The sequence below is a fragment of the Varroa destructor genome, unplaced genomic scaffold, assembly GCF_002443255.2.
Source record: "Varroa destructor unplaced genomic scaffold, Vdes_3.0 BEIS01000003.1, whole genome shotgun sequence".
NCBI classification, from domain to species: domain Eukaryota; kingdom Metazoa; phylum Arthropoda; class Arachnida; order Mesostigmata; family Varroidae; genus Varroa; species Varroa destructor.
In genome coordinates, this window is record NW_019211456.1 from 42,260,461 (window position 1) to 42,276,079 (window position 15,619).

Consider the following 15,619-nt stretch of genomic DNA (forward strand, 5'->3'; position numbering starts at 1 on the left):
TGTGGGCCGCGATGAGCAGCTTCTTGCGCATCCCTTCAGCCAATCAACGTTCGTCATCGGCCGACTGGGGGAGAGAAGTAGGCTGTGGATGGCTGATGCTGACCGAGTAGCCGATGTTGGCTTGCGGCGCGAGGAAAGGGCACGCTCGCCAGCCTATGGTCGAACTGGCGCCCGCCGTCACGAGCCAGGAACGGCCAGCAGCGAACAGCTATGGGCAGCAGCAGCGACGGTCGCGGCGGCGGCCAAACTGCGACGACATGACAATACACAGACAGCCATAGAGTGAGCCAGCCAAGAGGCACAACCGCGCCGCTGCGTTGAACAACACTAGCGGCAGAAATAGTGACAAACGACCAACTGCTAAAACAACGTCGCCAAGTGCGACGACGGCGACTGGCTGACTGACACCCGCGCAAGCCGAATTGCCTTCTACTGTTAGTACGATTTCTGGAACAAGTCGCTGCGCCGTCACGTCCCACCATCAACAAACAGCAGCAGCAGCAGCAGCAGCAGCAGCGACCGCAACTGAGAAGAGGAGCCAGCCGTCGTACGAACTGCAATTGCAACAGCAGCGATAGCAGCTGACGAGCGAGCGAGCGAGCGAGCGAGCGAACGAACGAACGAGTCAATAGATAGACGGCCACAGAAAGAGGCGAACTCTCAAAGCAGCTCAAGGGTACACAGCCACCACGCTCCTCAGTAGCTAGCTATTATCAACAACGAAGAAGAAGGAAGAGAAGTAAGACTGGCTGTTGGTACGATAACGTGTGTGCGTGTGTGTCCAGTGAAGTATCGTATAGTTTCTTTGGTGAAGTGATAGAAGTCGAACGGCTGCAACAGCATCGCCATCGGCACAGCGCAGCACGGCACAGCATAACGCAGCGACTCTGGTCGGTTTTAAGCTTTCGACTATTTCGATCCAGTGTTGTGATCGCTGCGTGCAGGATAGGCTAACTACTAGTGTACAATGTACGCTATCGTCGAATGCGTACGCGTTTCGCACGCGTGCTTTGCCACCGTTCAATGAACCAAATCAGAATCCAACCAAGCAGATCGATTTAGGAAATGCGAAATACGTGTGTTCATAGAAAATAACCCAGACAGCAGAGATAAAATTGTCTCATTATCATCGTCTGCATCCTGGTTATTTGTGGTCATGGTAAAAGCAGTGATGTTAATGCAATAAGTACTGGTACCAGCAGCGGTTCAGCCTTGGCCATGCCGACGAAGTTCACTATATATACACACATACATATATATATAGGTGGAGGGGGAACGACCATGTTGATGATGGTTATGTTATTACTGCTGATGGGGGTGCAGATAGGCTGCCTTTAGAAACGGCGAACAGCCGATCCACCACGAGAGTCCCGTGACCATGCCCCGTACGTATGTGTTCTAAATGTGCGGAACACAACAGACCGATGCGAAAATGTGAGATCGCCAATGCTGCGGATCGATCACAGTCAGCTGAAGCGAACTCAGCCGCAAAGTAGACGTTAGAGGTAGTAGAGGGATATAACTCACGTTCGTCCGGACACATGTATGCTCATATGGCAAAAAGTGTATGGGGCAAGTGATCGAGCTAGAAACGAGAGGATGATTACTGCTATAAAGCAAAATAATGTAATCTGTGAAAAAATAGTGGACATAGCCACAGGTTGATTCGTGTTGCTAGAAAGCTTCCACCAAACGGCCAGTGCCGTGTAGAAACCTCTGGCAATAATATATAAACGCCTACTAGCGTTGTTCGGCTAATTTGCTAGAGGAGACAGTTACTTAACTTAGCTATCGGTTATTGACTAAGCCTTCGATTTCTACGAGCCGGCATTCATCAATTACCGCTACCGTTACTAATCACTGCAAGCGCTATTTCTCAGCACTGATGCCTGTGCTGGCGCTCGGAGAAGGCCGGCTAAGCAAATAACGTGCCTGGCCCTGCCCCCATACATTCGAACTGCCATCAGCAACGGCAAGCTATATCACGCCGATTGCGTCGTTAAAACTACGAACAGAGATAAGACGAAGCGCTGCGATAAATGGACCAACAGATATCATTCACAACAACAACTACTACTACTACTACTACTACTACTACCAGTTAACAATCAGTTCGCGGACTGCCGTTACCGTGGACCGCTGGATTTATGTGTTGAAACAATGAACCACAGCAGCGGCTCTGTCGCTGCCCCGCTGCCGCCACCGCCGCTGCCGCCGCCGCCGTCGCCGCCGCCGCTGTAACGTCACCATTTCTAGAAGCTCGTGGTTGGGGTGTGCGTGTACCTATCTGTATCGCTACTGTGTTTCCGTGCTGAGTGAATGCTGTTGATGTTTTCAGTGGGGGTGGTCGGTTTCTAGTCGCGACAGTAACCGCTGGCCATTGCGGCCGTTGTTGTTGTTGTTGTTGTTGCTGCTGCTGCTGCTGCTGCTGCCGCGGCCGCCGCCGCCGCCGCTGTTGTCGTCGTCGTCGCTGTCGCCACCGCCGTCGCCGCCGCTGCTGCTGCTGCTGTTATTGTTGTTGTTGTTGTTTTTGTAGTCGTCGTTGTCATTGAATTTTCTTCGGTTCTTTGGACAACCCGCGAATGCCGGACTTTTAACTGTTGGATACGACCCTTTTACAACAAACAGCGTTTCGTGACACTTCTACTGTAGCTACGAGAAGAACAACAACAATAATAATAACAACAGATTAACATGAACATAGTCCAACCACTGTCAATAACAAAGCTTTGGAATATTTGAAAAATCATGACGTGAGTATCTTTAGTCTTTCACGTGCCGAAACGGTGCCATAGCACAACGATAGTGGAATCGCATAGGGTGTTTATGTGAGCGGGCGAGCTGCAATTAGCATGTTTCATTACAGTGTAAATAAGGTGGAATGCAACGTGTGCATTTCTCTTAGCGGGTCACCAGTCTCACAACAAAACGTCTTCCCAATTGTTTGTCGAAAACATAGTTTCCCCGTGTCTGGGGGCAACTGGTTCCCTTATTCCGTTGACTGTGACATCGTCGTCGTCGGGCCATGCGAGAGCGGGTCCGCTTCGCCGTCTGTTCTCGGCTGGGAGCTGTGTCGACTTGTGGCGTGTCGATGGTTATGACTAGCGGCACTACGTTAATCAACAAACCAATTAGACGAGACGATCATGCTGGTGCTGGTGCTATTGATGATTATAATAATGCATCTAGCTGACCGCTTTTGTCCAGCCATGTTTGATTGGGCCGCTACTGTGGCACGCTCGTTCAATGTGCGTCGTGCGACGATGGGCCCAATCGCTGCGGGCAGGCGTTCAACATAGGAGCTTCAAACATTAGTCAACAACCCAGCAGTGAGCGGACCAGTCAGCCACTCACAGCAACAACGGCCGCTGTAACCTCGCGAGACCATTCGGCTGTTTGCTGGCGCCAGACTGGGCTCGGCTTGATGCTACTGACCAGCCATAGAAGCTGCGACTCGTCTATAACTAATATAGTGTTTCCAGTGGTAATTAGATGTTACTCAAAAACGTTTGATGAGTGTTTTGTGGCGTCTGATGGATGCGTTGCTTCGGCTCAAATTATCGATAACTGCGAGAGTATCAGGGAGTATACGGGTTACGAGATAACGATAGCGCCATGCGACCAAAGGAACAGTGACTGCACTATAGCGACGGGTTTGGATCCGTCGTATGCTGTGCCTGCCTCTGTGCATGTGTCTGTGTTTGTGTCAGGGTACACCTATGGCTGCTAAAAGAGAATGAAATCTGCCGATCGATCGAGTAATCATCGGTCTGTGTGTTTTTTTGTTTGCTGTGCAGATAGTATAACTAGCTCCTTTTCATTCAGCTTCAGTGCCTATGCGCATGTGTGAATTGCTTGTTTTTTCGGCTTAATTCCGGCTGAGACAGTTGCATAACTGGCCATTCACTACTAAATCTTGTCACAAATATGAACAACAGCAGTTCCAGTTACTTAGATATAGTCGTACCCAGCTGGTTACGTTTAGGTCATGTACATGCCATCATCGCTGTACACATTGCAGTAACAATAGTCATTAAACAGATATGATTTATAGAAAAATACTATTTTACTAGGAAAATATCGCCCTTTCTTCCATGATTCCGTTATATTTGTTTAGATCTACATATCTGTACGACGACAATATCTCAGCCGCTCTAAACTGCTCTTAGTGGGATGATTCTGCGATCACCTGCGTCTCTATTCCGCGCTGCTGGCCAGTCACTACTGAGACTGTAACAGTTGATCTGTACCAAGTTTAGCGGTCAGACAAACACAGCCAGCTCACTCTGTACATACATACAACCTATTTAGATATAATTTCTTTACGAATTAATAGCGCAGGCAGCAGCAACTGATATTGCTCGTTTCTCGTCGCCTTGCGGAAAACACCGACCCTTGTGACTTCTGCTGCCGCTACCGCCGCCGTCGCTGCTGCTATAACCGCGAAAGGAGTGTCCGTCTGTCTGTCTCACAGGTTTTCCTCGATCGCCACCAGGGTGCGCCCCTGCCTTGCCTTCGGCTGCTACCATCGCCTCGCTTGAGTGGCTTGCTCGTCTTCGCTGGTAGTGTCGCTGCTGCTGCTGCTGCTGCTGCTGCTGCTGCCGCCGCCGCCGCCGATGCCACTATCATCGCTTGAGGGCCGCTGCTTCGTCCGCTTTTTCCGTTTTTCCGTCGGTCCGAGCGAGCGAGCGAGTGACCGACCGACCATCTCACGTTGTCATCGCTCGCGCTGCACCAGTTATCTACAGCAGCAAAAGCAGCGGTGGAATGTGCGTCTGTATGCCGGCCTTGTTGGCTTTCGCTAAAAATAAACGTTTCGACTTTTACGTCCGGCACCGCCGTTAGGCACTACTTCAGACGGCTGGCTTCCAATACGAAACGAAGTGCCCGGATTCAAACCTCGACCACCACGTGTCCTAAAGTTCAGCAGGCAAACGTTACCTTCTGCGCTATAATGGGGACTGCCGGCCTTTAGTGCTACTACTGCTGCTGCTGCTGCTGCTGCTGCAGAAAGCAACTCTGTTCCGATGGTGTATCGTTTCCGTGGCGGTCTTCGTCGTGCTGCAAAGGGTACCATTACACAGTGAGCCAATCGGCCCAATAATGAGAGAAGAGGAAAGGCACCAGGCAGCAAAAGGTAGAGAAGAGTAACCGAAATCGAACTGAACTGAGTTGCCGATAGGACCATCAGCAGAGAAGTACACCAGCCCAGCCGACTGACTGAGCAAGGACAGTGGTCATCATACACGGAGTACAGAGTTGTCATTCTTGTCTTCCTCTCGATCGAGAGCTGACTGGCCATGACTGTCCGGCAAGAGAAAAGGACCATCGAGCACGAAGAGTTGGTGTTGATCGCCTCGTACCGAAAGAGAAAACAGACCGTAGAACCGGGCGCGCAGGCCATTAGGACGTCTCGGATAGGTGACCCTGCATAGATCGCACATCGATAGCGAGCGGGTGGACGCCGGCAATGGAGCAACAGCACTCACAAGTGGTACTTATAGTTGTGGCTGCTAGATAGCGTCCGCTTTGCTGACAGAACGGGCAGACAGACGTGCCTAGGGCTTGTGTGGCGTGTGCTGGGAATCAACTTGAAGGTGTACAGCTGTATTTTAGTCAATTCCCGCGCCCACATCGATAGATGGATACACTGCTCAGCGATAATAGCGCACTACATTACGATGCCTTTAACCATCGTTGCATACCTGCGTTCACCTATTCAAGAAGCGAGCCTATAAGCAACGACGACGAGTTATTACTAGTGGGTATACTAACAACACCGCCGATGTCTCAGAGCTGGCGGGGCTCGGGGCATTGGGCTGATCCCCTATCCACTTTGAGCATCTAAGCATTATCACGATCATCACCATTGACATGCCCATCTGACACCACCGCCAGTTGCAGGACCACTTAGTGTCCTCGGACCTATTTATCTGCCTGCCGAGATGCATGATTATGGCACGGCTGTATTCATACTATACTCGTTCCTCAATGGCGAATCCTGCTGCTCGTGCAGCTGCAATCATCATACTAAACAATCGATTCGATGCATGTTCAGATATGCAATTTTGGTCACCTTTTACGCTACATGAATTAAATAATGATTGCAGACTTTCCCACGTCTTGTTCTTTGGGTAACTTGTTTGCAACTAACGTTATTTGCATGCACATGCACATGTCTTTTGACGGCGCTATGCGACTGGCTAAGCAAACCTCCAATTGTGGTCTGCCATAATAGAAACTTCGGGGGTTTCTATTGTGATTGCGAAGTTTAAGTAGTTCATATTAATGTTTTCGGTCGCACCTAATAACTAGGAAAATACCCGTCAGATAATCATTATCAGTATTCCTTATCATATCGTCATTTTTGTTCGTGTTTCGTGGCCAATGTCCCGAGATATCGTTGCTGGGTTTTTGTCCTAAAATCGTTATGCACGTTAGTACTACAACAGTTGTCATTTTTGTCGGCGGATCCCTAAGAAATGTTGGTCTCCAGACTCAAAAACAGTTCCACAGTACTATTACATGGGGAATATACGGTAGATACGCATGTCATTGACGAACGTCGTGTATCAGTCAGAGATATGAAACAGTTTACCGTTCAGTGACATGTGCCATAGCAAAAAGCTATCTATATTCTGTAGTTGACTATCGTTATCGTTAGAACTTATATTTTACTCTATTTCGTAGAAGCTCAAATGTGTACGTTTTGAGTAAGGCTCGACGCTTACAATCATGTATCGATGAAGAAAGGTTAGAGGTCAAACAAGAAGGCCTATATTTATATGGAATATGTTTAATATCCATTTTATTTCGGTCTGCAAAGAACAAGCTTCAAGTTGAGCTTCTGTGTAATATATGACAGTATGCTTGACACTGAAATATGTGACAGCATGCTAACTCACTTTTTTCTCTTCCGCCGGGATACTCTTTTCTTTCTTATTATTCGTTGCGTCTAACCGATCTAGGCTTTTGATTTTTCATCAGCAAAACAAATATGTAACGTTATTGATTTGCGTGGTCGTTGATAGTTATCGCTGATAGGCACTGGTGCGGTAATTGACTCCAGTTATCATTTCCGATTTCCGCGATATCAATTGTTCACAGTCCTGACACAAGGATTCTAAACGGAAGGGCAAAAATAATACGTGGAAAGTACTTTCTCGCGCTCTTTGTCTTCCCGCATTTTTGCCGACTGCAACAGCGGTGCATGTTGTTGTTTTGGCTGTTCGGCCGATGGGTGACGCTCGACATTGGTCGTCGTTCCGCCACCGCCGCCACACTCGTGACACCCTTTCCCACGCAAGTGGTAAGGGCTTGACCCCCTGTGGAAAGGGCAAGCGATAAATTGTGTACGCTGACGGACGAACAGCCCTGTAAAGATAAGGAAGATTCGGCGTTGTCACCGAGCATAGGGGGATGGGTTGGGGTGGCTGGCCTCAGACGGAGTGAGACCAGCTCAGGATGCTGCCCAATGCAGAGTGGACGAACAGGCAAGGAAGCAATGCCCGTTTGATACTACTACTACTACTACTACTGCTACTATGTACTTAGTGACTATAAAAGGAGGATCAGATGTGGATACACCGATATCACAGAGAAGCATGTTTACAGACACAGGCACAGACATGAAAGCCACGTGTATCCAACTTGTCGTGGGGCGTTGTTGGATAGCATCTAAAATGACCGACAGGTCATCAGTTTGCAACTAAAAAAAACTAGAAAGATTAGAAAGGTACCCTCGTATGCTGTACATTACTACGTCCCCTATTGCTCAGCTCGATCGTACTAGCCTCGACCTAAAATAATCCAGCCAAACAACATCTGTACATTTATATGTATACAGTTTTGGCGGTCAGGTTTCGCTAGCAGGTGGCATTGCTGCTGAATCCTGATAAAATAACCCAAGGTAACAACTGTTGCTTGCGGCTGGCATTGCTTACCAATAGAAGACTGCGTCATCCTGGATGACTCGGTGTCACTTGCTCGACCTGTAAAGCGTTATGACAGCGGTGCCCGCTGTTGTTGCCGGTACATCGTTGTGATGGTAACGGCGATTGCGCTGGCGCATCGTCACCGTTGCTGTTTCCAATCTAAGGCGGCGTTGCCAGCCAAGCCCTCATAGAAAAGGCAGAGGCTAGACGCGATGCGACGCCGCAGCTGGTGTTTTCCCTGCTCGTCTGGCCACTCTGGTTCACGATGTTCCAATAGCGTTAGGAAGTAGCGGCAGTTAGTCAGATATCGGCGGTGTCAGGAGACGCTCGCGTTGCTCAATTCGGTTTATGCCGCTCGGCCCAGAGCGGGCGGGATTACTAAGCCGGAGGCTAGGAGGAAATAAACGCGGTAGTAATACTGTTATAGAGATTGTCGTTGAAAAATTAACCAATTTCCATACCGCAGACGTAACCCATACGCACCGTGTGAATATGTACATGCATGTTATTTACTTATCTGTATCTGACTGCGCGTGTGGCTTTACGAACGAAGGTATTTCCGGAGTAGATGACTAAATTGGATGTTGAGCAAATAAGTGCATGAAATAGTGTAAACGAAGGTCGAGATCAGTAGTAGGGCATTGTCTAAGAGTATTCCGCCTGTCAGTTTTATTAGTCAATGCACCCTTATAGTTCGGTGCAGAGTGTTGATAGTTCGTAATACACGCGGGATGGCAGCATGGAGACTGTGGTAAAATTAAGAAAAAAAAACAAGTATCAAACCTTGTTTGGACTCGTTTTTCTACATGTACGTACATTTCGCAACTTAATTTGTGCTGGTGCAGATCTTGTAGTTTAGAAGAGCTGTGGACTATCGCTGAGCTCTTGTACTCTAACTATGGATGCTAGCAAGGCTGACAAGTGCTACCAAAGTGGACTCCTTTGTCATGTCGTAAACTATACTCTGATAGCACAACGAGACAAACGCATGTAGGAAGTCTTCCAACAACTCTGTTAAAATTTACCTGATAATCCTTGGCTCACTACGGGTGTCTGTATCCCTCTTAACATTGTGTAGGCATATTGTTTCAGGGCTTATCTGTATTCACTGTTAGAGATCAATTCGACAAGTATCTTTTAGTAGTTTTTGTCGATAAGGCATTCGGTCGACTGGCGCGTGCTGCATAGCGCGATCAGTAAAAGTAGAAAGTCAATCGTCGTCTGTAGTCCAACGTAAACTCGTAAACGTAAACGTGATTGCTAGCACTTGTCTTCATGTAAAAGACGAAATTTTCTAGCACTCAAAAAAAAGTCCCAAGAAAAAAGAAGATCTACTCAAATTAGCAAACTGAAAAACATAGATGGATTATCAGATAGTATCTGCAAAATAAACTCAGCTGGGAGATATCTCTATGTGCGTACGAGTTACGTTTCACAGGGGCAGCCTAGACAGGTCTGAGCCACTAGATTTGACGAACTTGATTGCAGATCGTTTGGCTTCTATAATAAGTATGAATATTAATATTCTTTCGTTGGTTATTACTATCAGGCTCTAACATGCTTGTGCTATAACCTGATGTGTCCACAGTTCCCGTCTCAGCCGTGTAAAAACATTTCATTGTTATGTAGAAAGTTTGTCAAGTAGTGGTGTACAATTAAAGCATTTTGTGTGGACGGGAAATAGCGTCCTAGAAAGCGGGTCTATGCGGAAACATCATGGTAATGTCTAATATAGTCGTTCCGGTAGAATGGCAAACTAAAACGGATGTGAAATTGCTAACAACTCGAAGACCCGAATTCGTTTCTCCGGTCTTCTTCGGAAAAGTTAAAATTTCCGTGAACATTCAACTTTGCTTACGTGCTGCAAATTTTCCGCCAGGCGAGCCCCTATAATAAAACGTAACTTATCAATTACGCAGATCTGTTTTGTGCCAATTGGCAGGAATACGTGACTAACTATTATGTTCAACCCCAAATAGAGGATAATATCTTTTGCAGAGAAAGCTTTGGTTGATTATTGCAGATTAAACAATAAACACACTTGATTACTGAAAGTAGTTTTAGAAATTTTTATAAGCTCTAATAACTTTATTCCTAGACGAATAGAACAACGGTAGGCAAGGGAAATTGCTAAGTTAGATAATTATTATCTAAACGTGTTTTTTCACCGTATAGTGTTGAAAATCGATTTGCTACAGATATGTGTGTTATAATTAGTTCGTTCGATAATGATTTTTTACTACGCTACAAACGCCACTAGTAATTATTAGTGTTGCTCTATATAACGATTTGCTATTACTATCTTCCCTGCTACGTTGATTGAAGTGGTGATTTTTTATCATTTTGCCAATTTTACCTAATCATTGCGGTGATTTGTGGTGTTTACAAGACGTTAGGCTAAATTGGCCTAGCTATCCCGTGATTTATCAATGCAAAACATGGACTTACTTACTTACTAATGAATGTTATCCTAATGGATAACACTGTAACTTATTATTTTTAATTCAAGCCAGTAATTCGTAGTGATGGTTACGACGTTCAGCATTTCTATCGTCCTAAATTGTTTCATAGAGGACACGCAAGATCGAGATAGAGCCCACGAAAAGGTGCGCTTGCATTTGTCTTTAGTAAGCTTAATGATGTCCAGTAATGCGAGGTGTTTTTTTTTTTTAATTACAGACAATTATTAGTATCTTATATTAGTAAAGTAAATTAAACTATCATAATTTCAAAGTGAATCAAATTAAAAAGGGAGCCGCGCTGTCTGCTAACCCTGGTGTTGAGAACGCCGAAAATCGTAGCAGTTCAGTGGTGCCTTCCCGTGTTAATTATTCTCAGCGTGCTATTTCAAACATACGTGAAATTAAGGCTAAAAATACAATAGATAATTATGTGGGCGACAAAATGTTGAACGTAGATTCGCGCTCTCTTTCCGCCTTGTAGAACTTTCGGGACTGACCGCCATACCAAGGGTTAAAATAACTCTCGGTTATTAATTAATGATACACAGGTAGGCGCATAGGTGGAAAACTACTAAGTATAATAAAGGAACCTCATCATAGGAGGATTTCAGGTTTCTGGTACTTTAGTGGCTTTTGTTGTTGGTAAGAAATCAGCATTAGTTTGACATGGTGGACAAGAAACTTAGCCAGCGCCGCAACGTTCTGGAGCCTGATTTCGGAGCGGAACCAACTTGCAGATGCATTGTTGGCCTTACGCTGTTAGCCTTGTCCTGCGGATCTTGCTTTGATTTTTATGCTAGAGTAATGTAATGGTGATGATATTACGGTCATTTCCGTTTGAATTTTTATGCTATAAGCACTTAACTCACTACAAGCTTAGCGCGTAACGTTCGATTTGATTTTCTTAATTTTTTTCCCCCACTTTGTACGTGCACTCTTCTGTACTATATTCAACTAACGGCCTAAAACTTGTTTATTAGAAAACGATCACATAGGGTCCATTTGACGAACTCTAAAGTCGTTTTGTCGAACTTGTGAGTCCCCAGCGGAGCAGAGGGTTAACTTTAGCCGCCAAAAGTGTTTGGCAGTGGTGCTAACAGTTCGTACAATCAGATGTGGTGCCTATTCACTTCAAAGGTTAAAAACCTGATAGAAGTTCTCGGTTGCCTACAGCTGTCGTGTGGCAGTGCTACGTTTTATAGTAATGTTGCCCTTCGTTACGCTACATGTAAACACCATGTGCCATTGACTCCGTTTCGTTTCGACAGCAACAGTGCGACAAGGCACTATGTGACGCTCGACAGCCTGTTGCACCCGGAATTTCAATATATGATAACTCTTCGTTGCCATCATCGTCGCTGGCGTGCGTCATTTGGCGGCGATGCCCGAAAGTGTTACCATGCGCAACATACCCCAATGATGTATTTCGCCATGTCCGAATGTAGGTGGCTTCGCAAAGCAACATGAATGCGAGTTCGATTGTCACGAGTCGAGTGACGACAATGACGACGATGATGATCTCAATAGGCTGCTACCTCTGGCTTCCTTTTTCATAATGAATTTCGTCCCTGCTACTGCCTCCGCTTTCATTCCTCTCACCGGCTAAATTAGCAGGACCTGCATGAACACACGTACAAACAGGTTTGAACGGCCGCGCCCAGCCGGGTCGTCATATGCATGCTGCGCTCACAATAAACAGTAATAAGTAGAAAGTCAGAATTGAATATTGTCTAACACGGCATAGTAATAACATAAAACGACCCGCTATAAACGTACAACAATAGACATCTGTTAGGTAATAGATGTTTGTTTTTCTGCATTTTTGATGAGGAATAGTTATTGCAAACGTTGCTGCCGCCGCCACTACTCCTGCTGTTTACGTATTATAGTGACACATATTATTGTTCTTATTATATTTACTGTTGTTATCAGAAATGATACATCTGTTCTATCTTTGCTGCGTGCAATTGTTGCATATGTCCCGTTTACGCTGTAAGAATAGAACGGGGTGGGGGTAGGGGGTTTATTGCGGTAGAGCTGAATACAGACAATATGCCGGTAATAATCCTACTGGAATGATTCGTATATATTATACTAGCCAGTTCTCAGGGCAATTGGTCACAACGCCAGAAAAGACATGCTTTGAATTTTGCCGCGTTCACTGCCGCTGTCATAGGCGGATAAAGCCAGAGAGAGAGAGAGAGAGAGAGAGAGAGAGAGAGAGAGAGAGAGAGAGAGATAAAGCAGTGTACATGTTTGACGGGTGTTTATTCAGAACCCAGCGCATGTGTTGAAATAACAGGAGTAATAATTACTGATTTTTTTTCATCACAATTCATTGAAATGATCTAATTGTAGACGCATTTCTATGAACCAGCAGAAAAACTAAAGTGTAGCTATTTTAGAATAGGGCAATTAGTTCAAGTGAAAGCGTGAACGCCTTGTAGGTGTATTTGGTACTTCATTGTTAATACGGCTGTCTTACATCTGTCTTACTAGCCTAATACAAAACTTACTTGATTGTTATTATAATTAATATCTCCGTTACGTTGTAAATAATAATCCATTACAGACAGGAGCTAGAGTATAATTCGACTCTGTTATTCGAGGAGGCAATTACCTGTCATTACTCTATAGACAGCTGCTAGAAAGAGCATCGAACGTAGCATGGATATGGGCGTAGTGATGACGCAACTTCCAACGAGATAAACTAACGAATGATGTGCGAAGTTCGAGGCTTTGTTCTGTTCCGTGCTGTTCTGAAGAACGCAGGCGTGCTCCTGCGTTCAGCTGCTGATTTGCAGAGTGGATGCTTTCGTGCTGCTTACTGCAGGTGTTTGGTCGCTCCTCAACAGGCCTTTTTCAGACTATTGTGTTATGACGATGGCGCGGCCATCCCGTTCCACCAATGGTCGAATAATATCCATGTTGTTCTCTGTAGAGTGCTACTGTGTCAGGGTGTTCCGAGCGCCGCACTAGCAGCAGACCTTCTAGTTTTCGTTTGCTGTTCTGTTAGTGCTTCGCTAGCTGAATCCGGCATAGAATCCGGCGGTTCATACAAAAGATGAGCCAATTGCGTGAAAGATCTTCATTGAGCAATCCTGTCTACTGTGGCTGCTGTTTCACGCCAATCGTCGACTCGGGCTTCATGCGGGCTTGCCACGGTCGCTGCAAATGGGTGACGGAAACGTTAAGCATTGAAGAAACACGCTGGTCTAAAAGGTGCACAACAGATCGAAACTAAATTTTTTCTACCCGCTAAATGAGAAGCACAAGGGCAAATAGTCTGTTAGCGGCAATAGTATTTCGAATTTAAACTTTAGTTAGGCATGCCAGAACGTTTAAGGAGTGAAAAATTGCGCTTCCGTTGAGTACTGATTCGAACAGTCACTCACAATGGCGTGGACTAAGTTTGGCCTTCAGAAATGCTGCCTTCATGGGGATGGCTATAGTCACCAAAAAAGAGAAAGGGTTAATTTGATTGTTATACTGTTAGCCGGATCGGCTGTTATACATACGCCATCATAATACAGTCGTCATGTCTAATAGGTTAACTGCGTTGCGTCCTCGTGGTGGTTCGAGTAAGTGCAACTTAGATAATCTTCTGCTGCTTATTCCGCTATCAAACTGGCATCTCAAAATACCGAAATCAAATCTGACTTTGACTCATTTTGTCGTTTGATGGCTCCCTTGTAACCTAGGGATTCGTTACCGATAGCCGCTGAGGTTGCTGCCGAGGTCGCTACCGTGACGTTGGCGCATTAGCGTTACTGTGTTCAGCTGTGAGTTGGGAATCAGCCAGTGGGGCTGCCGCTGGTTCCTACGACAAAAGTTTTCTGTGTGCTGGCCTGTGAGTTCGTGTTTTCATGGGTCATTGTGTGTAGGTCCTGCATGGATGCCTCTTTCGCTGCTGCTCTGTACCATTGACTGACTGCCGCTCACCTACGAATTGAGCAACAGCAGCGTCACGGAGGCAACGCGCCAGCCATACCAGGGACGCCTTTGTTGTGTCCGTCTGTATGACGCCGTGTGTGTGCGCGCGCGTATATAATTACCGGTGCGGGCAGCTAATCTGGCCCTGGTTGAGAAGCGACGAAAAAGCTATTAGCCTCGTATTCAGAGGCGATGCGTCATGCGTCCGCTGTGCGCCACCATCGCTCGTCTACGTTTGTTGCTGCCTGGCGTGAACTGGGGTCGCAATCTCGCCGTTGTCGTCGCCCACAATCCAACTACACAGAGCAGACAAACAATTATACGCTTATCACCCGTTATTACACAGTTCGAAGTAGTGCTATCCAGCTAGATAAAAGCCTGCTCCTTTCTCGCCGCATGGCTCCGTCTCTTCTCTCGTTCACTGTTGCTGCTCGATAGACACGTGCGACTGTGACCATCTTCTTGTTGCTGTCTCCGACTGGCTTCGACGACATTTCTGTTACCGCCAACACGGCCTGGTCAGGTAGTAATCAGGCTGGTCTCGTCGTAACCAGCGCTGCTTTCACGGCTTGAAAACTGTTGTTACGGTTACCGGTAGCGTGCGCGCGCGCGCGCGCGCAACAGTCGTAGCTGTTAACTCACCGTACGTGAATAGCGTATCGACACGGTAACAACGATGTTGGCTGACTACGGGACAAGTGGCCGCTGGCTAAGTCATTACAGTCAGTCGCGAAGTCAGGCCAACGCAGATCGGCCAGTCGAGGTCACTACCCGCTTATGGCTATTTAGACTGCATGTCATTCTCCCTCCCTGTATGGTAACTGCTACCGTCGTTAGTCCTAGAACGCTGTCTTCTGCTGCTATTGCTGATAAGTCTTCGCCATTGAAAGCTGTGCGACCCGGTGCGTGGCTATGTTTGTATTAGCGTATCTGCCTGTTTAGTGCCTGACAGTCTGCACCTAGTGACCTGTTACCTAGTAGGTCGCGCTATATATGATGGCAAAAACAACAACATAGACATTGTTCATCATCATCATCATCACCACTGTCATCACACTAGATAATAGGAGACACAATAGTTAGAGCTGATTAATGAGATTAGTCGAAAGTAATTAAGGGGCGACCTTAGCTTCTTCGTAGAACTGAAAGCACGACAAGCTTCGCGTTTCTGGCTGCCCGCTAAGATTCAATGAACTTCGGAACGTCATTCTACAGTTTTATTCGTTCGAAATCTTTTATCATCACTTAAATACAGGGTTCCTTTGGTAAGACAGACTCGATCCAAGCGCT

General features: G+C 46.3%; 1 protein-coding gene across 3 annotated transcripts in view; it reads left to right on the forward strand.

Annotated features, from left to right (window-relative positions):
- Positions 1 to 273: 273 nt before the first annotated feature.
- The window catches only part of LOC111248314 (uncharacterized), a 66,400-nt gene continuing 51,054 nt past the window's right edge, over positions 274 to 15,619 (forward strand). For 2 of the 3 annotated variants that reach the window (XM_086985547.1, XM_022800440.2), the window contains exon 1: positions 274 to 2,753. The gene's annotated coding sequence lies outside the window, so the exon portion shown is untranslated. The remainder of the gene's footprint in view (positions 2,754 to 15,619) is intronic. The other variant, XM_086985548.1, reaches the window with a different exon arrangement.